We start from the raw sequence: 21,557 nt of genomic DNA, 5'->3' as shown, positions 1-21,557 counted from the left end.
GCATCTCCCCTAACCCGCCCTTCACATTCCTGCCTCTCTCCGCCCTCACAGCGCCGCTCCTCCCTACCCCCCGGCCTCTCACAACAGTGACACCTGCAGGATGCCCGGCTATGTTGCGCCTGCCTGCGCTTCCTTATGCTACACCACTGGGGCTGACAACAGCCTCGGGCTCCAGGCCCGGTATGCAGTATAAATACTTTAATAATAATAAACACAGCATGATAATAAAAATGGAAAGAAATATCCACATTTCCAACACCCAAGTTTAAAAAACCTCAGATTTGGTGAGCTATTCTTTATGGCAACATTTTTTTAATTGGATGTTAGAAATGTGGAAAATTCTTTGCATATTTATATTGTTTTTTTCCTTATTGATAAATAATCAACTTTTATACCGCAATGATTTCTACGTGACCTCCTGTTAAGGGGCCCTGTGTTGTGTTAGGGGCCATGTTTTGTGTTGGGGGCCATGTTTTGTGTTGGGGGCCCTGTGTTGTGTTGGGGGCCCTGTGTTGTGTTAGGGGGCCCTGTGTTGTGTTAGGGGGCCCTGTATTGTGTTAGCGGCCCTGTATTGTGTTAGGTACCCTTTGTTGTTTTGGGGGCCCTGTGTTGTGTTAGGGACCCTTTGTTGTGTTGGGGGCCCTGTGTTGTGTTAGGGGGCCCTGTGTTGTGTTAGGGGGCCCTGTGTTGTGTTAGGGGCCCTGTGTTGCATTACGGGCCCTATGTTGTGATAAGGGGCCCTGTGTTGTGTTGGGGGCCCTGAGTTGTGTTGGGCGTTCTGTGTTGTGTTGGGTGCCCTGTGTTGTGTTAGGGGTGCTGTGTTGTGTTAGGGGGACCTGTGTTGCGTTAGGGGGACCTTTGTTGTGTTAGGGGCGCTGTGTTGTGTTAGGGGCCCTGTGTTGTGTTGGTGGGCCCTGTGTTGTGTTAGGGGGACCTGTGTTGCGTTAGGGGGGACCTGTGTTGTGTTAGGGGCGCTGTGTTGTGTTAGGGGCCCTGTGTTGTATTAGGGGCCCTGTGTGGGCCCTGTGTTGTGTTAGGGGGACCTGTGTTGCGTTAGGGGCGCTTTGTTGTGTTAGGGGCGCTGTGTTACCGGGCACTTTTACCCCCTTCCTGCCCAGGCCAATTTTCAGGTTTCAGCGCTCTCACACTTTGAATGACAATTGCACGGTCATGCAACATTGTACCCAAACTAAATTGTATTATTTTGTTCACACAACTAGAGCTTTCTTTTGGTGTTATTTAATCACCGCTGGGGTTTTTATTTTTTGCTAAATTAAGAAAAAAAGACCAAATTTTTTTTTTAAAAAAACATGTTTTTCTTTGTTTATGTTATAAAAGTTTACAAATAAATAATTGTTCTTCATAAATTTTGGCCAAGATGTATTCTGCTACGTCTTTGGTGAAAATAACCCAAATCAGTGTTTATTAGTTAGTCTGTAGGAAAGTTATAGAGTTCACAAACTATGGGATATATCTGAAAATTGATCAATCCTGAAGTACTGACAGCCAATCTAATTTCTTGAGGCCCAAAATTTTCAGAACAGTACAGATATCCCCCAAATTACCCCTTTTTGCAAAGTAGACAGTCCAACGTATTTCATAAGAGGCATGGCGAGTGTTTTGAATTTGTAATTATTTTGTCATAATTTTTTGGAAAATGAGGAAATGAAAAAAATTATTTTCACATTCTCACCAGTGCAGTACAGCGTCAGCATACAACTTGTGTGGCGGTAATCAGGGAGACTGGTGACAGTATGGGAAAAAGAAGATAATATTTTAAAATTTTTTAATTATTTTTTACATTTTTTTCTCTTTTTTTATATTTTTTTTTCATAACACACTGTTACCAGAGTAGTCTGGGGAAGTGATCAGTATTTTTTTTTTTTTTTACACAATTTGATTGCTTATAGTAAATAATTTCTATAAGGAAGCATTTAACTGAATGAAATCGATTCATTCAGATTTTTTTTTTGTTTTGATTAGCTGTGATTGGCCATGGCTAACCACATGAGGCAGATGGGCTGTGATTGGCCCAGCCTGTGCATGTGATCGCTGTGACCATTCACAGCTAGACACAGTTGTATGCCATGGATGGCATGAAAGGAAGCCATCCATTGTATACAACTGTTATGTGACCTGCTGTGATTGGTCACAGCAGGTCACATGGTACTGGTAACAGGACCAGTAGACAGATCTGTCATTGGCCGTGTCCGAGCTACATGGCCGGTGACAGATCTCGCCACAGAGTGGCCTTGCGGGCACACGCAAAGAACGATCCGGGAAGGCCGTCATATGACCATAGGCCAGGTGGCAAGTGGTTAAAGAGGGGACTGTGATGTAGAGGGGACTGCAGTGTGAAAGGTACACTAAAGATGATCATCTACCGGGGGACTGTGATGTGTTATATCGCTAACGAGATTCGGATTTCTGCTGGAAGGAAATTTTGCTGACCAGACCTCCGTAAATTTTCATTCAAGACCCCTGCTATATACTGTCACTGTACTAATGACACTGGCTGGGAAGGGGTTAACATCACGAGTAATCAAGGGGTTAAATGTGTGCCTAACAAGTGTTAATGTGTGTAATATGTGCTGCTTTGTACTAAAAATCTTTGTTTCTTATCCCTGAAACAGAGATGTTGTTCCCTCTGTACAGAGCCCAGTGTTGACTGCCAACACAGGGCTCTGGGCTGTGATTGGACACAGCCCATCAACAGGTCCTGGCTATGAATCATTGGCCGGGACCTGTTGAGAAACTCCCACGGAGTCAGCAGGCAGGGGTGTGTACCTGGAAGAGGCCAGCGATGCACAGGTATATCACGGTGCCTGTACGGGCCGCCCGTCTGCAGTACACTTGTGGGCACGCTGTCCTGAAATGGTTCTAAAATTGAAAGCCAGTCGAGGTAAATAGAATTGTCACCAATAACACTGAATGTTGTGCTTTTCCCATAGTTCACATTGTCCTCCATCAGAGCTATAGCGACATCTGCTGGCTGAGAGCAAGTGTTACACATTACCAACACAACCCAACAGGTTTGCAGTTGCATTCACCGGTCATTTTAACCACTTGCCCTCCTGAGGATTTACCCCCCTTCCTGTCCAGGTAAATTTTTGCGATACGGCGCTGTGCTATCTGACAATTGCACGGTCATGCAACGCTGCACTCTAATGAAATATTTGGGTTTTTCCCACAAATAGAGCTTTCTTTCGGTGGCATTTGATCACCTGTGCAGTTTTTTATTTTTTTATGCTATAAACAAAAAAAGACTGACATTTAAAAAAAAAACAACGTCTTTGCTGCAGAAACAAATCCCAATACGTATAAATTAATTGGTTTTCATGAAAGTTATAGCGTCTACTAATGGCGGTATATATACTGGAATTTTAATTTTTTTTATACTAGTAATGGCACCCATCAGTGACTTATAGTGGGACTGCAAGACTGGTGCGGGCATTCTGACACTGGGTGGGAAATGACTAACTGCCACCGACATCCCAATGACACCATTACAGTGATCAGTGCTAATAAAAAGCACTGACACTGTACTAATGACACTGAACAGCACGGGGTTAACATCTGGGGTGATCAAAGGGTTAACTGTGTGCTGTGCTGTGTTTTACAACATGTACTGTGTGTGTTTTACTAGGGAAACATGCTGCTGTGTATTTCTCTGCTGTCCATGTTACTGCTGGCAGGAGAGAGTCCTGTGTTGTTTACATACAGACCTCTCCCCTGTCAGTGATTCTCGGTTATTGCTGGGTGCCGGCGGAGAATCTCCAGGATATTTTTTTTTTTTTAAAGAAATGCCGGTATGTTAGTGCGCTCCATTCAAAATGATTGCTAGTGCAATTGACCAATCCTCAACGTGGGGCAGGTTTGTGATGGAAGCGCCGGTGACCATGGAGTGCTGCTGCTGGCTGCATGTCAGAGGCTCCTGATCACCTGCTAATTTTACACATCAGTCTTGCTGGGACTCATTCAACCAGGAAGATTGAGGACACCTTGTGGGGGAGAAGTGGCACTGCAGGGGATGGAGTTGAGTATCGCAGCCAGAGATTCATTTTTGGTTTTCCAAGCTACTGGGCCTCCGATTTGTAAAAAGAAAAATTGGCAGAAGAAATGGTTGGGCTTTGAACATAACTGCTTTAACCATTTGTCTACTGAGGCAATTTTTACATTTTTTGTATACATGCTTGTAGGTAGGTGTAGTTTGTTTTCTCCATTGCAGGTGACGCTCAAATTGAGTGGCACCTCAGCCTGGAGAGGAAGTCCATGAGAAATGATGTTCTATGGTTTCCTGAGGTTTTCTGTTTAATACAATTCCAAGTTTTTCTGCAACTCTGTGTATTTACTAGCAGCACTATACTGCACCTCCCCACATGCTAAAATCTTTTTTTCTTTTGCCCTAGGCAATACAAAAACTTTTAGCCCCCCCAATTAGAGAGCGAGAGCATCAATAAGTGTGTAGATGTACATATATATGATTCTCTCTCTCTTCCTTACTTTCTCTTCCCTCTTTATCCCTTCTCTCTCTTTTCCCTTTCTCTCTTCCCTCTCTTTCTCTTCCCTCTTTATCTTCCCTCTCTCTCTCTTCCCCCTCCCTCTCTTTCCTCTCTCTCTCTTTCCCCCCTCTCCCCCCCCTCTCTCTCCCATCTCTCTCTTCCCTCTCTCTCCCATCCCCCTCTCTTCCCTCCCCCCCCATCTCTCTCTTCCCCCTCTCTCTTCCCCCCCCCTCTCTCTCTCTCTCCCCCCCCCCTCTCTCTCTCTCTCCCCCCCTCTCTCTCTCTCTTCCCCCCTCTCCCCCTCTCGCTTCCCCCTTTCTCTCTCTCTCTCTTCCCCCTTCCCCCCCTTCCCTCTCCCTCTCTTCCCTCTCTCCCACCTCTCTTCTCCCCTTTCTCTCTCTCTCCCCTCTTTCTCCCCCCCTCCCTCTTCCCTCTCTACCCCCTCTCTCTCTTCCCTCTCTATCGTCCCCCCCTCTCAGGGGGGAAGAGAGAGTTAGAGGGGAGAGAGAAAGAGGGAGGGGGGAGAGAGAGAGGAGATAAAGAGGGAATAGAGAGAGAGAGAGGAGAGAAAAACATAGAGGGGGGAGAATATACAGAGAGAGGGGGGATGGGAGAGAGAGAGAAGACAGGAGAGAGAGAAGGAGGGGAGGGAGAGAGAGAAAGGGGAGAGAGAAGAGAGGGAGGGAAGAGAGCGAGAGGGAGGAGAAAGTGAAGGGGAGAAGAGGGGGAAGAGAGAGAGGCGGAGAGAGAGAGAGGAGCGAGATGGAAAAGAAAGAGGAAGAGAGAAAAAGAGAGTGAAGAGAGAGAGCGAGAGGGAAGATAGAGGAAGAGCGATCAAAGAAATCTTCGTTTTATTGTATTTACTTCTCACCTACAAATAATAAATATATATATTATTTCCATTTCTAATACTATTATTGCCATTACTATTAGGATTATTATCTTTATAAATATTATTTCTATTATTAATATTATTATCATGATAGTTGTCGATATTGTTGGAATTATTATTATCATTGCTATAAATAATATTAGTATCAGCATTATCATGGCAATACTAAGGAGGCGAAGCAGCCATCTTGGATAATGCGTTGGCTGGGAATCGAACCCAGGTCAGCTGCTTGGAAAACAGCTATGCTTACCACTACACCACCAACGCAAGTTTGCCCTTTTTTGGGGTGTGGGAGGAAACCGGAGTACCCGGAGGAAACCCACGCAGGCACAGGGAGAACATGCAAACTACATGCAGATAGGGTCCTGGTCAGGATTTGAACCAAGGACCCCAGTGCTGCAAGGCTAACCACTAAGCCTCTGTGCTGCCCATATTTTGCCTCTGATGTATAAGGCCCTCCCCCGCTGAGCAGGGTAAATCAGTTATCCAGTAGAGATTAGAGATGATGTCTTCAGCTGTACATTATTCGGTGGGCGGGTTCATTGATGTTGTCTATCTTATTTCCCACATGAGTTTCCTTTCTATGAACATCTCTCTCTCTGTTCCCTTTTTCTCTCCTCCCTCTCTCTCCTCCCTCTCTTTTCTCTTCTTTTCTCTTCCCCTCTCTCTCATTTATCTCTTCCCTCTCTCCTATCTCTCTTCGTTCTCTCTCTCTTCTCTCCTCTCTCTCTCTTCTCTCCTGTCTTTCTTTCCTCTTCTTGCCTCTCTCTCTTCTCTCCTCTCTCTCTTTCGCTTCCCTCTCTCTCCCCTCTCTCTCCTCCCTCTCTTCCCTCTCTACTCTCTTCTCTCTCTCCTCTCTCCTCTCTCTCTTTCCTCTTTCTCTTCTTTCCTCTCTTTTGCTTCCCTCTCTCTTTCTTCCCTCTCTCTCCCCCCTCTCTCTCCTATCTCTCTTCCCTCTCTTCTCTCTTAACTCTCTTCCCCCTCTTTCCTCTCTCTCTTCCCTCTCTCTACCCTCTCTTCTCTCTTCCCTCCTCTTTCTCTCTCCCCTCCCTCTCTTTTCTCTTCTCTTCCCTCTCTCTCTCATATCTCTCTTCCCTCTCTCTCTCCTATCTCTGTTCGCTCTCTCTCTTCTCTCCCGTCTCTCTTTCCTCTTTCTCTTCTTTCCTCTCTCTCTTCTCGCCTCTCTCTCTTTCGCTTCCCCCTCTCTCTCTAACCGTCTCTCTCTCCTCTCTCTCTTTCCCCTCTTCTCTCTTCCCTCTCTACTCTCTTCCCTCATTCTCTTCTCTCCTCTCTTCCCTCTCTTCTCTTTTCCCTCTCTTCTCTCTTCCCTCTCTCTCCTCTCTTTCTCTTCCCCCTCTCTCTCTCTTCTCTCTTCTCTCCTCTCTCTCTTTCCTCTTTCTCTTCTTTCCTCTCTCTTCTCTCCTCTCTCTCTTTTTCTTCCCTCTCTCTTTCTTCCATCTCTCTCTATCCCCTCTCGCTCTCCTCTCTCTCTTCCCTCTCTTCTCTCTCTTCTCTCTTCCCTCTCTTCTCTCTTCCCTCTTCCATCTCTCGGTCTTCGCACATGAGTGTCCTGTCTATGAACATCTCTTTCTCTCTCTCTATCTATCCTCCCTCTCCTTCTCCTCTCTCTCTCTTCCCTCTCTCCTCTCTTCCCTCTCTTCTCTCTTCCCTCTCTTTTCTCTCTTCTCTCTTCCCTCTCTCTTTTCTCTCTTCTCTCTTTTCTCTCTTTATCTTCCCTCTCTTTATCTTCCCTCTTTCTTTATCCCCTCTCTCTCTCTCTTCCCTCTCCCCTCTCTTCTCTCTTTCCTCTCTTCTTCTCTTTTCCCTCCTCTCTTCCCTCTCTCTCTTCCTCCCTTCCCTTTCTTTTTATTTCTTCCCTCTCTTCCCTCTCTTTCTCTCTTCCCTCTCTTCTCTCTTCCCTTTCTTCTCTCTTTCCTCTCTTCTCTCTTCCCTCTCTCTTTTCCCTCTCTCTTTCTCTCTTCCCTCTCTCTTCCCTCTCTCTCTCTCTTCCCTCTCTTCTCTCTTCCCTCTCTTCCCTCTCTTCCTCTCTGTCCTCTCTCTTCCCTCTCTTCTCTCTTCCCTCTCTTCCTCTCTGTCCCCTCTATTCTCTCTCCCATCTCTTCCCTCTCTCTTTCTCTCTTCCCTCTCTCTTTCCTCTCTCTTCCCTCTCTTCCTCTTTTTCCTCTCTCTCCCCCCTCTCTCTTCTCTTTTCTCTCTCTCCCCCCTCCCTCTTCCCCCCTTTTTCTCTCTCTTACCCTCCCTCTTCCCCCCTTTTTCTCTCTCTTACCCCCCCCTCTCTATTCCGTATCTCTCCCCCCTCTTTTCCCTCTCCCTCTCTTCCCTCTCCCGCCTCTCTTCTCTTTTCTCCTCTCTCTGTTCGCTCTCCTCTTCCCTCTCCTCTCTTCTCGCATCTCTTTCACTCCTCTCCTCTTTCTCTTCCCCCTCTCTTGTCCCTCTCTCTCTTCCCTCTCTCTCTTCTCTCTTTTCTCTCTCTCTTCTCTCCTTTCTATCTTCCCTCTCTCTCTTCTCTCCTCTTTCTCTTATCTCTTTTTTCTCTTCTCTCCTCCCTCTGTTTCCTCTTTCTCTCCTCCCTCTCTCTTCCCTCTCTCTCTCTTTTCTCTCTTCTCTCTTCTCTCTTCCCTCTCTTTCTCTTCTCTCTTCCCTCTCTCTCTCTTCCCTCTCTCTTCCTCTCTTTCCTCTCTCTTCCCTCTCTCTCTCTTCCCTCTCTCTCTCTTCCCTCTTTTCTCTCTTCCCTCTTTTCTCTCTTCCCTCTCTTCTCTCTTCCCTCTCTTCTCTCTTCCCTCTCTTCTCTCTTCCCTCTCTTCTCTCTTCCCTCTCTTTCTCTTTTCCCTCCTCTCTTCCCTCTCTCTTTCTCTCCCCCTCTCTCTCTCACTCTGTATCTCTCTCTTCCCCCCCCTCTTCTCTTCTCTCCTTTTTCTGTTCGCTCTCCTCTTCCCTCTCCTCTCTCTTGTCTCCTCTCTTTCCGCCTCTCTTTCTCTCCTCTCCTCTTTCTCTTCCTTCTCTCTCTCTTCACTCTCTCTTCTCCCCTTTCTCCTCCCCCCTAAACCTCTCTCTCTTCTCCCCTCTTCCCTCTCTCTCTCCTCCCTCTCTCTTCCCTCTTTCTCTTTTCTCTCTTCTCTCTTCTCTCTCTCCTCTCTCTCTTCCATCTCTCTCTATCTTCCTTCTTTCTCCCCCCCCCTCTCCTTTCTTTTATCTTCCGTCTCTTTTCTCTTCCCTCTTTTCTCTCTTCCCTCTCTCTTTCTTCCCTCTCTCTTCCTCTTTTTCCTCTTTCTTTCTCTCTTCCCCCTCGCTCTCCCCCTCTCTCTGACCTCTCTCTCTTCCCTTTCTCTCTTCTCTCTCTATCTTCTGTCTCTCTCTCACTTCTCTGTCTCTCTCTGCTCTCTCTTACCCCTCTCTTGACACTCTCTCTTCCCCCTCACTCTCTCTTCCCTCTCACTCTCTCTTCCCTCTCCTCTCTCTCTCTTCGCTCCCTCTCTTCTTTCCTCTCTCTTCTCTCATCTTCCCCTAACTCTCTTCCCTCTCACTCACTTCCCCTCCCTCTCTTCCTCTCTCTCTCTTACCCCCTCTCTCCCTCTCTCTCTTCCCTACCCCCCTCTCTCTCTTCCCTCTATTTCTCTTCCCTCTCTCTCTCCCCCCTCTCTTCTCTCTTCCCTCTCCTCTCTCTTCTCTCCTCTCTCTCTTCTCTCTGTCTCTTCCCTCTTTCTTTCTCTCTTCCCCCCCTCTCTCTTTCCCCTCTCTCTTCCCTCTCTCCCCCCCCCCTCTCTTCCCCCCCCCTCTCCTCTTTCCTCTCTCTCCTCTTTCCTCTCTCTTCCCTCTCTTCTCTCTTCCCTATCTTTCTTCCCTATCTCTCTTCTCCTCTCTCTCTCTCTCTCTCCTCTTTCCTCTCTCTCCTCTTTCCTCTCTCTTCCCTCTCTTTTCTATCTCTCTTCCCTATCTCTCTCTTCCCCCTTCCCTCTTTCTTCCTTCTCTCTCTTCCCCCTTCCCTCTCTCTTCCCTATCTCTCTCTTCCCCTTTCCCTCTCTCTTCCTTCTCTCTCCCCTCCCTCTTTCTTCACCCTCTCTCTTTTCTCTCTTCCCTCTTTTTCTTTTCTCTTTTCCATCTCTTCTCTCTTCCCTATCTCTCTCTGACTTCTCTCTCTCTTCCCGCTCTCTCTCTTCACTCTCTAACTTCTGTCTCTTTCTCAATTCTCTCTCTCTCTGCTCTCTCTTCTCCCTCTTTTGCCACTCTCTCTTCCCTCTCTTCTCTTCTATCTCTCTCCTCTCATCTCTCTCTCTTCTCCCCCCCCCCTCCTCTCTTCCCTCTCTCTCCTCTTTTCTTCCTTCCCTTCTCTCCTCTCTCTCTTTCCTCCCTTCTCTCTTTCCTCTCTTCTCTCTTTCCTCTCTTCTCTCTTTCCTCTCTTCTCTCTTTCCTCTCTTCTCTCTTTCCTCTCTTCTCTCTTCCCTCTCTCTTCTCTCTTTCCTCTCTTCTCTCTTCCCTCTCTCTTCTCTCTCTCTCTCTCTCTCTTCTTCTCTCTCTTTCCTCTTCTCTCTCTCCTCTTCTCTCTCTTTACTCTTCTCTCTCTGCTCTCTCTTCCCCCTCTCTTGCCGCTCTCTCTTCCCCCTCACTCTCTCTCCTCTCTTCCCTCTTCCTCTCTCTCTCCTCTCTCCCCTCTTCTCTCTTGACGGCCCTGCATGGCTCTGTCCACCGCTGCTCAAAAGGTCCAAGTCAACCAGTGCGCAGCTTCTAGACTTCTCCAGTGGACTGCTAGCAGCACAGTGTGGTGGGGGCTACCATTAAACTAGTCCACCAGGTGTATAGTGCTACTGGTCCCATTTGTGATTTTAAGTTGCTCTTCTGTGGCCCCTATGGAATGTACTGTGGCCATGTTTGGTCAATGTCAGTGACCATACTTGGGCAGTGGTGTCACTGCTATCCCAGTCTCTTGGGTTAGGTAGCCGAGGATTCCCAGCCATGTAGCCCAGTGATGTCCCTGCTATTGCAGCCCCTTTTACTTACGTGGCCTCGAATTCCTAGTGGTTTTTCTGAATTTCTCTCCATAGATCACAAAGAAATTCGAATCCTTGGATATTTGCTATATCAGCAAAATTGCTTATTTCAGATTCCTCATATTTGTCCTGCTCTATTAAGCTTTTCATGTCGATCTCCGATGACAATTTTACCTCCGGGCTCTGTGGAGAGGAGAAAAACTGTTAATGATTTTAGATAATGCCTTATTGTCACTATATTGAATATTATTATTGGGCAGGTTCTATTATTTGCTATGTGCTGAGTTAAAATCCTTTTAATAGGACCAGTCACGATGGACATATTCATCAACATGAATAATCATTATATTGTTATCACTGTACAGGCATGTTTATAAATGATTTTTTAAATACTTCACTGATTCTAAATTCTCTGCTGGAACTTGTCAGTAGAAGCATAAAGCTGCCTATGAAATGTTGATAGGTTTCATGCTTTATAGATGCATGACTTATAAATGGTCCGATGTGGATTGTTTTTCCATCCAAAAGTGCAATCTATTAGATAACACTTGCACAACCGCAAAATCAATTCAGCTCCTCATTCATGCCAGTGGGGGGCAGAATAGAGAATGCAAACCAGCAGACATAGCAAAATTACAGTCGTGACCCCATTTCCTGGTCATATACTTACAGGTTCCATGATGTATGGTGGACTTATTCTCCCAGCTTCCAGTTCATCCCAGTTTATCGTTGAGAAGAATGCGTGGTGTCGCAGATTTGCGAACGAAGACGTGGGATCAGGAAAGGTTGAAATCTATATATACAAATAAAATAGATCATTAACATCCCAAAAGTAATAACTAAACAATTTAATTTAGCCAATTTTATAGAACAAATAAACTTTTTCTATCTCTGGCTAAAGTAGGACATTTACTTACCTCTCCTATGAAGTCCCGGAGCTGGAAATTTTTGCCAGTGCATCTATCTACATTGTCAAGGAGCAGACAGCCAAAGTTGAGGTAGTCGCTGCGAAAGGCTCTCGGTGTATTCTGATAGACCTGGAATAGTTAAAAAATATTTTATAGCCCAAAGCATGTTAACATAAATAGAAAAATACAATACTTTTATTTCAATTCCTAAAGCAATTAAAGCGGAATTCAACTCATTACGTTAATAGTTTCCAAAAACAGTTACATTCAAGGCATGCCATGATTGATGACTGTCACAGTTGCTTTTGCTCTCAAGTGAACTGTCAAGCCATCAAATGGCTGGTGTCATAACTGATCTGATGTGCAACACCGTGGCAGCAACAGATCAAACAGAGGCTAAGATGGCAGCTTCCTTGGCTGTAAAGGATAGGAAGGATTAGTTCCCCTTTAATTTATATACATCATAACAGCAGTTGACTGTGTCATAATTCTGCAACACCAAGCAGAGGTCTAGGCAAAGTTTCATTTTTTGTCACTTTTTATTGCATTATTAATCTATTCAGCCCTTTTGAACGTATCTGGTACATCCAAAATCTGAAGAAGTTAAACAAGCTCAAGGCTGTTTCTGTCTTTACCAGCCAGTTTCTGACTTTACTATAAGAATGATCTGGGTGGCTGTAGACCTGCCTGATCACTTTTATGTGGCTCACAGGTGATTTCCAAGGGTGCGCACATGTGCGTAAATATCATTTGCGCAACCCAAGTTGGGTCTCATTGTGCACACCACAGACCAATAATTCTAGGTGCCTCATTTCCATTTAACTCTACACTGATGAGCTGTCTGCACATGATCATGTCGGGCACCGTACTTCTTCACAATTTCAGGGGCACACACAGTTTTTCAGTCCGACATGTTTGATGTCTATTTATTCAACAGAACCTTGTCTTTTTTTCTTTACAAAATAATGAGCATTATATAGTGTCTGTGTGCATTAAATTCATTTTAGTGTATTTTTTCCTGAAAATATAGATTTTATAACATTTGTGCAGAAAATGAAAAAAAGTTGCTCTATGATGGAAGAGGTTAAGCACCTCTCGGTGGCCAGAAAAACACAGCATAGTCAATTGATGGACAGCGTGTCTCTTACCTCTGAGGGCATAAACCTGCCTGGGCAGGGTGCCATTTGTACTATAGATGCCAATCCACAGTCGATAATCTTGATATGTCCGGTGCTATCCATGAGGATGTTGCTAAAATGCAAGTCACTGTAAAGAAGAAGAAAAAAAAAAGTAAGCTGTCTGCTCCAAACCTTTTTATGAGCTAGAATATTAATATCCAAACTTTCAAAACACAGGGCCAGATTACTGTTCTTTACATGCAGGAGGGTGAACCTTTGCTGTGATAGTATACAATGCCTCAGGCTTCGTGGTCATTGGGAATAAGACTATTACATAGCGCCTGTGGTCAGTAGGAGAAGGAATAGGGTCCCTTCATTGGTATTACCAGGAGGAAAAGTACCCTATTGTTGGTATCAATGGAGAGAATAGTGACCTATTGTTTGTGTCAGTGAGAGGAGTAGTGCCCCATCATTGGTGTCAGTGGGAGTAATAGTGCCCCATCATTGGTGTCAGTGGGAGTAATAGTGCCCCATCACTGGTGTTATTGGGAGGAATAGTGCCCAATCATTGGTGTTATTGGGAGGAATAGTGTCCCATCATTGAAGCCAGTGGGAGGAATAGTGCCCCATTATTGATGTCAGTGGGAGGAATAGTGCCCCATCATTGGTGTCAGTGGGAGGGATAGCGCCCCATCATTGAAGCCAGTGGGAGGAATAGTGCCCCATTATTGATGTCAGTGTGAGGAATAGTGCCCCATCATTGGTGTCAGTGGGAGGAATAGCGCCCCATCATTGAAGTCAGTGGGAGGAATAATGTCCTAAAGTTGGTGTCAGTGGGAGGAATAATGTCCTAAAGTTGGTGGCAGTGGGAGGAACAGTGCCCCATAATTGGTGTCAGTGGGAGGAATAATTCCCAATTGTTGGTGTCAGTGGGAGGAATAGTGCCCCAGGGCCTTTATAAAGGCAAGCTAAGGACCACATCTGACCTGCAGGCCACAGTTTGGAGAACATTGAGTTAAAACTTTAAAATATAATGGATAATAACTTACTTGTGTGCGAAGCCTCTGGAATGAAGAAATTGAAGGCCACACAGGAGCTCCGCCGCAATAAATCTGATGGAAAAAGAAGAAAAGATTTGTTAGTGATAAACTTACAGTAACTAGATCCCTGATTAATATTACCCCATCCTAATTCTAGAAGAAATAGGTATATTTTTGAATACATCTTGTATATTGTTAAATCATTTTAACAAAACATTGCCATAGGGGGGTCTTTATTTGTTTATATGCATAATGCTTTTTTATTTGGCTATAAGCAAACCCCGATGGGTTTTCATTAAGGCGTTATTGCCGGTTTTAAAGTACTAATGAAACGAATGTTGTCCAGCTAAGGACACAACCAGGAATGTATTCATTATACCAATCTCTTATTAGTTAGATCTTCCCGAATCCTATCCCATAGGTAATGTCAGTCTAATGCTACCCATGGATATTCGAGTATATTGTTGGAAAGAGTGAACTACGATCTGAGACGCATGAGTCCCTCCCATTACTTTTGGCAGACTACTATTGTCAGGGTATGAATTCTGGCCCAGTATCTAACTTTTCTTCCCCCTATAAGAGATATAGGAAATGTCTGGCATCTTAGCTATCCTCCTTTCCTGTTCCTTCTGCATTGTCTAATTAAAAATGTTGAATCAATCTAAACATGACATTTAAGAGCAAGGCACCTGACAAGTGTACCTGGGGGTGGTTAGGTAAAGCAGGCACATCCAATCATCCCCTTTAATATGGAGGCCTCATAGCTTAAAGGTGATCTGTCTACAATTGGCATTGATTCTGCCTCCCTCCCCAATCCTAGTGAGCCCCATTATAGTACTTACCTTATGGTGTTAATATGCAGTCGATTCCTCTCTTTGATGAATTCTTCCAGGGTGCCACCATTCACAAACTCCATGACATAGAAAAAGAAATCCTAAAAGATAAAACAGAGAAAAATTATAATGCATTCATTATTCACTATGAGAGTCCATAGTCAACCCTTCACCTTTGTCTTCTCTAATTTGGAGACTTTCAGTGAAAAATTAAGCAACATGTCTGTGAAGAGTCTCATTTATTCGGGTTATTTTATAGCTAAAAATAGTCACATTTACTGGGCTTGTTCTGTGATGATGAAGATGTTATGCCCCTTTTACAAGCAGCAAGAACTGAAGAACCTGCTTGGAGGACCATCAAAAACTCTTCAAGGTTACAGAACCAGTCCGGTTAACTAACATTTACCAACATAAGTGATTAAAGAGCTATAAGGGGTCGGAAAATGTCATATTCTAATTGATTTGGACTCTTCAAAAACTGCACCAAATAATTAAAGGATAACGATACTTACTCTTGTCTGGAAAGTAGCAAATAATTGCGGGAAGAACCTGCAACCCTCCGTCGCTACCATGGCTTGGCACTCTATCAAAAGTCTATCGGGAGGCCACAAAAGTTTTTTGGCCATTTTTATTGCCAGCAGCTGATCGACAGCAGGATGTGATGCCAAAAATACCTGAAGAAGAAAGAAGAATAAGATATTAGTATTGTCAATTTAGGGTCAGCTCACCCACCCATGATATTTATTTTTTGGGTTAGATGTAAATAAGCCAATCACCAGGTGACCCTCTAAATCTCACATGGTCTCCGGTGTTGAAATGTACCCACCGGAGCTCCCATCTGCACCCTCCCTTTATTCTGATGGCTTACAAATTCTGTTCAATAGAAATTCAATGGAAAATCCACCAGGGAGAGTGAAACCCCTTCCTGCCCATGGAAATTCAATAGAAAATCCACCGGGGAGAGTGAAACCCCTTCCCGCCCTTCCCTATCTTGTGTTAAATTAAAACATGGCATCAGTGCTTTTGGCTGGATTCACACTGTTTTAGAGCATTAAATTGCTTTCCATTATAGTGTTTGTAAACCCCAAAAATTGAATTGAATAAATCTTTTCCTTTGTGTATTTCATAAGCATCTGTGTTAGCGTGGTCAGTTTGCACCCCCTGTCACTACGTTCTGAGATACAAGCAAGCCGTTCAAGCGCACAGCTTGCCTATATCTCCCATGGTCACTGCAGTTAGGACCAACCCCAACCCCCACCTATCCCTCCTTTAATTGCGGCTTCCCGAGTCAGCAACAAGGGGAAGCTGGAGTATCCAGTGATATGTAATCCTAGGCAGACAAGCCCACCTGCAGGTCCGTGATGTGCTCAGCAAGGAAGACCGATCACATGACCTTCAGATTAGAGCAACGGAAAAGTCAGCATAGGTGTTAGGAGGGGCGAGGGGACATTATTAAGGGTACTGAGATTTAAGCTGGAGTTCTACTTTAATGGCACTCAACACACCTTACTAATGCACCTATTATGGCGAATCCTGGAGAATTAGGCTGCCTATTTACATGAATGGGCTGCCTCAACATGATGCACTTCATGGCACAAATATAACTGGTGGTAAAACACTACAACTGTGTGAATCCAGCCTTGAGTTATCACGCCTCCCTTCTATACAGGATCCCTATCTATTATATGGGTATGAATAAGAACATTTGTGAATCTGATCACTTACTTTTCCATACTCTCCCTCTCCAATAAGTTTATGATAATCAAAGCTTTCTACTGTCAAAGGGACATCAAGCAGGATCTGGCTGACTTCTAAAGAGGAAAAAAATGGGGGTTAGTTTATCTCCACCTACGTTTGTTTCAATGATATTTCTTGAGGTTTTCCAAATATACAATATAAAGTTAACTGAACAAGTGTCTGAAACATCTCTAAATAATGGATCTTGTTCAGCTAACTTACATTGTTCATATTGTTTACAATCCTTACTTTTTGAAGTAGTTTCTTCTTTCTCTCTGTCTTGCTCTTCATTTTTTTCCTCTCTCTCTTCGGTCTCTCTTTCTCTCTCTTCTTTCTTGAAGAAAAAGGCCCAGACCTTGCTGAAGAATGACTGACCATTGCCTGCAGGGGTGGAAGTCTGCTGGGCAGATTGGACAGATTCCTCGCTGGTGGTTGACTTGGAGGTTCTCTCGAAAATGATGATCTGAAAACCACTTGGGCTGCTTGTGGCCTCGGGTTCTATCTTCATTTCCCATTTAAATTTTAGCCACCCTCTTACAGACACCGTCTCTGTGCAGATTCTCATGTTCATCCCATCTTTTATATTAGCCACAGACTTTGCAAGTACAGTTTCAGTGTCATCTGTTGGGGTGTCTTCTGCGTCAGACTCATTGCCTGTAGCAGAAGGGATTTCAATCACAGTATCTGAGATAGACACAGACTCTGTAGGGATGCTGATCCCTATGCCATCTTTTAGCTCAACCACAGTCTCTACAGCTGTGCTAAACTGTTCATCTGCAGAAACATAGGTACTGTCTGAGCTTGGATCCCTCTTTGTTGTGTTTGTGGATTCAGTCCCATCTGCGGGGGTGGGCACAGTCTCCACAACATCTTTGGCATTGGTGGATTGGATCTCACTTCTTTGGTCCAACTCATGGTCCATAGTAGCATTGATCTCAATCCCGCTTTCTGGGATAGATTCAGTCTCTGTAGGGATGCTGATCTCTATACTATCTTTTGGCTCAGCCACAGTCACTACAGTTCTGGTGAATTCCTGTTCACCTGCTGGAACATAGGTAGTGTCTAAGCGGGGATCCTTCTTTGTTATGGTTGTGGATTCAGGTCCATCTTCGGGGCTGGGCACAGTCTCCACAATGTCTGAAGGATCGGTGTATTGGGTTGTGTCTTCTGAGTCAGTTTCCTTGCTTGTAGAAGAAGGGATCTCAATCACCGTATCTGGTACATAGGTACCAGTTGAGCAGGATTCCCTCGTTGTTGTGGATTTAGTCTCATCTGTCAGGATGGACACAGTCTCTGTAGGGATGCTGATTTCTAGCCCATCCATTGGTGCAGCAACAGTCTCTGCAGATGGGTTGAACACCAGCTCTTCTGCGGTCTGTTGGTGGGCACTGTTTGTGCCTCTGGTAGTCTCCGTTTCTGAGACGGTCACATTGTCATCAGTGATAGCCAAAGGGATCACATTTACTTCTGTAGAAAAAAAAAATAGATTAGCTTCCATTCATGTCTTTGTTTTCCTAGACTATCAAATAGTACAGAACTAAGCAAATAAATCACAAGACTGGCTGAGCAGAATTAAAGCACAAATGTCCAGTTGCCTTTTTTAAAAATCATTTTCTATTGTTTTTTTTATTTTTAGTAAGGTACGGGAAGTGAGAGGAAATCCCTCCAAAGTGAGAAGAAATTCCCATCTTGTGAGTTGTTACTGGAACTAGTATCCCTACTTAACCTCTTCAATAGCGGGCACTTTCACCCCCCTCCTTAACAGGCCATTCTTCAGCTTTCATTGCTTTTGCACTTTGAATGACAATTGCGCAGTTGTGCCACACTGCAGCCATATAAAAATTTTATCATTTTTCTAAAAAAAAATAGAGCTTTGTTTTGGGGTATATAATCAGTACTGGGCTTTTAATTTTTTTGCTAAATAAAAGAACATTTTGAAAAAAACTCAAATTTTTCATTGTTTCTGTTATAATATTTTGCAAATAAATAATCTTTTTCCTAAATTTAAGCCAGAATGTATTGTGTTACATTTTTTTCATTAAAATAATCCAAATCAGTGATCAATATTCTAGTCTGTAGGAAAGATATAGAGTTCACAAACTTTGGTGTACTTATATCTGAAAATCAATCAATTCTGATGTATTGATGACCAATCAAATTTTTTGAGGCCCTAAAATGCCAGGACAATACAAATACCCCCCAAAATGACCTCATATTGGAATGTAAACAATTTGAGGTATTTAGTAAATTTTTGATGTTTTAGTTTTTTGTCATAACTTTTTGAAAAATGTTAATTTTCACTTTTTTTTAAAATATTGTCTCCAGTGCAGTACAGCATCATCCTATAACTAGTGTGGCGGTGATAAGGAGCACTAACTGGTGACAGTATAAAAAAAAATAAAAAAAGTTTATAATTTTTTTCTTTTGTATTATATATATTTTTCTTTTTTTTATGTCACACTGTTACCAAAGCAATATAATTTGACCATAGTAACATTGTACTACTCTGGGGAAATGATCAAGTTTTTTTTTCTTGCGCATTATGATTGCTTATACCAGTGAATTGCACAGGTAAAAACAACCATAATTACTGAATGAAATTGATTCATTCAGTGTCTACTATTATGATTTGCTGTGATTGGCCATAGGTACCATGTGATCAATCTCAATAGTATACATTGGATGGCATGACTGAATGCCATCCATTGTATACCATTGTTATGTGATCTGCTGTGATTGGTCACAGCGATCATATGGAACTGGCAGTGGCTGGTACACTGATCGGCCAGATACAGAGGGCAACAAATCTCACTGCAGTGTGGACTGTGGCGGCGCGCACAAGGCGCATTCCAGAAGGACATCATATGAATTTAATGCCAAATGATGAAAGTCCCACCTGGTCAATTGTCAAGTGACGGCCAGGCGAGACTTTCACCAGTCCGGGTGGATGTCATAGGATGTCCTCCCAGAACGCTCCTCTGGGTTGGTGAGATCTGTTACCCACTGTGTCCGACCGATCAGTATACTGGCTGTTAAAAACCTACCCTGACCCCCTAGTTCTGGTGGCAAATACAATAAAGTATTTATGGATGAAATCCCCAGTAATAATATTTTGACGGCTTCTAACCCATCACTGCTCTTTCGTAATAAAAACAAATACGTTTAGGCTCCAAATACGACTAAATCTGCCCAATCTAACAATGCTACATGTAATACGACACTGTCAGAGCTTCAACTAGGAAAGGAAGAAGATGGGATGCTGTCAATAAACCCCTTCTGTGCCACCTTTCCCTTGTTCTAACGATCAGTGCGGCTGGGAATTTAATGAAAAGGAGTGCTACAGCAGCTTACAGTATACAGATTGTGGATTTTTTTCTTATAATGTGAATGCAAAACAAGCTATTTGAAAGGTAAATGTACTTCCAACTGTCACTTCCCCTGTGCAGGTTTTAAATGTATAGGAAGGCTGTGATTGGTTGCTGCTGGAAGGTGTGGACTCAGCTCTGACACCTGCCCCCCCCCCCCCCTATGGAACAGAGAAAGCCCTCATGCTCACTTGACGCTTTTACAGCGGCTGTACGTTTTTTTCTACAGCCCGTAACCCCCCAGCATGTTATCCTATGTGTCCATACATACATAGACTGCAATCAGCATTTTTTGGCAGGAAAAAAAACCCAAAACTAGTGGGTTTCTAGAGGAGTTTTTCAGCTGTAAAAACGCTCTATCAGTGAAAAACGCGGTAAAACTCTGCAAACTAGCATTTCGGGACTTTTTTTTAACAAAAAAAAATTTTTTTTTTGCTCAAAAAAAAAACGCTAAATAGACACAAAAGCGGGAAAATGCCGCTAACCGCTAATGGAAAAACGCTAAAATAAAGCTGAAAAACTCACGTTTGTAATGTGGCTTTACACAGCTAGATTTTGGAGGATTTTTCCTTATAATGTGAATGCAAAACAAGCTATTTGAAAGGAAGATGTACTTCCAATTCCCCCCCCCGCTTTATGGAACAGAGTAATTGTAACACTTCTGCTAGTTTGGATGACACCTCACTTTCTATATCTGGGGTAATGGCCTCCAGGACACATACAGGGGTCGGGCAATAAAGATACCACAGGGCTTCTAACCCCTCAACATGCTTTCTTAACCTACAAAATACATTTGGGCTTTAGATGCACTTTAACCGCTTGAGTATGAGCCGGAAAATCTCCAGTTTGACTGACAATTACTCCGCCATGCAGCACTGAGCACAAATTAATGTTATATATTTTTTAGACAGATATGCCTCATTTACGCAGGTGGCATGGGGGTTGGTAAAAATCGGCAATTGAGCCACGATCCCCCCTCTCAACTACCAAGCTGCAAATTAACATGGCTAACTGGCAGGAAAAACGTATAGCTGCATTTGGCAGATGGTGCCATTGCCAAGCACAACCCATTAAATGACACCAGGTGGGGGAGGTCAGATAGAAGAGATCACCAGCCCTGGACTGATGGGTTATAGGGTGTCTGATACTTGTGGTGCCCTGGAGAAGATGGGAGCGCTGGGGAGTTGGGTACAATGCCTCGGCCCCTAAACTCCTGCCTTTGTCTCTGATAAAGAGAATAACTTGCAGAGTATAGTCAGTGATCAGTGATTGGGTGTAATATAAGCCACTGGCCACCAATAGGAATAGGGGGCTATAATTAGGGGTGTGGTCTGTAATCTGCTTTTCATTAATAGGAAGATACAATGTAACAAAAATAAAATGGATCAGCCAGCTTGTATGTTGTACCGATCATAAATCTTACCTTCTGGATCCCTATCTGCTCTCTTCTTCTTCTTACGACGGAACAGACGACGGAAAAAAGCCCTAACCCGGCCAATAAATGGCCGACGCTTGCCCTCAGGGGTGGGATTCTGATGGGCAGGCTGGGCAGAATCTCTGCTGGGGTCGGGCCTAATTTCCATATCCTGTCTGTTCAATGTTGGTTCCTCTCTGATGGTAAATGGAGTAACAAATGTTTTCTTTTCAATCATGCGGGTCATCATGCGATTTATTCTCCAAAATATGAAGTTCTCTCTGGATACACAAGAATCACAATCTCCTCCTTCCTCCGTAGTCTATAGACTGACTGACCAGTTCAATCACTTGTTAATTCCCCTGCAGCCTGCACTGTGCACTGTGATGTCATCACCTTTCTGGGCATGCTCAGTAGATTTGCACTGTGATGTCATCACCTGGCCAGGCTGGCTAGCCGCACACTTTTCCGCAGCAAGGATTTGAACTGTCTAGGAGAGTGCTTATTGGCTGATCGGTTGCTCTGGATCGATTGCTCAGGTCTGACAACTGCCTGTGATCCCTGATGGACAGGAGAAAGCCTCACACAGAACTGACATCAGCCTATTGATTTGGTCATCATTTCGGTGTTATATAAGATAACAAAACGATTTCTTGTGGTGATATTGTCATAGGATTTTTTTCTAAATGATTTTTATGCAATTTACAGACAAAAAATAAAACAAAATCCTAGAATGATTTAT

At 43.9% G+C, this 21,557-nt stretch overlaps 1 long non-coding RNA gene across 2 annotated transcripts in view; it reads left to right on the top strand.

Moving 5' to 3' along the window:
- The window catches only part of LOC149434718 (uncharacterized), a 43,966-nt gene that overhangs the window by 6,988 nt on the left and 15,421 nt on the right, over positions 1-21,557 (top strand). The window contains exons 2-3 of one of the 2 annotated variants that reach the window (XR_016308638.1): positions 2,952-3,102; positions 11,073-11,185. The exons of the other annotated variant lie outside the window; for it this stretch is intronic. This is a non-coding gene — a long non-coding RNA (uncharacterized LOC149434718). The remainder of the gene's footprint in view (positions 1-2,951; positions 3,103-11,072; positions 11,186-21,557) is intronic. 2 annotated transcript variants of the gene reach the window in all.

Source organism: Staurois parvus, unplaced genomic scaffold (assembly GCF_062004578.1).
Source record: "Staurois parvus isolate SC_StPar_1 unplaced genomic scaffold, SC_StPar_1.0 ptg001695l, whole genome shotgun sequence".
Classification (NCBI taxonomy): Eukaryota; Metazoa; Chordata; class Amphibia; order Anura; family Ranidae; genus Staurois; species Staurois parvus.
Note: the sequence above shows the minus strand (reverse complement) of the source record. Positions and strands in the feature narration are given on the sequence as shown.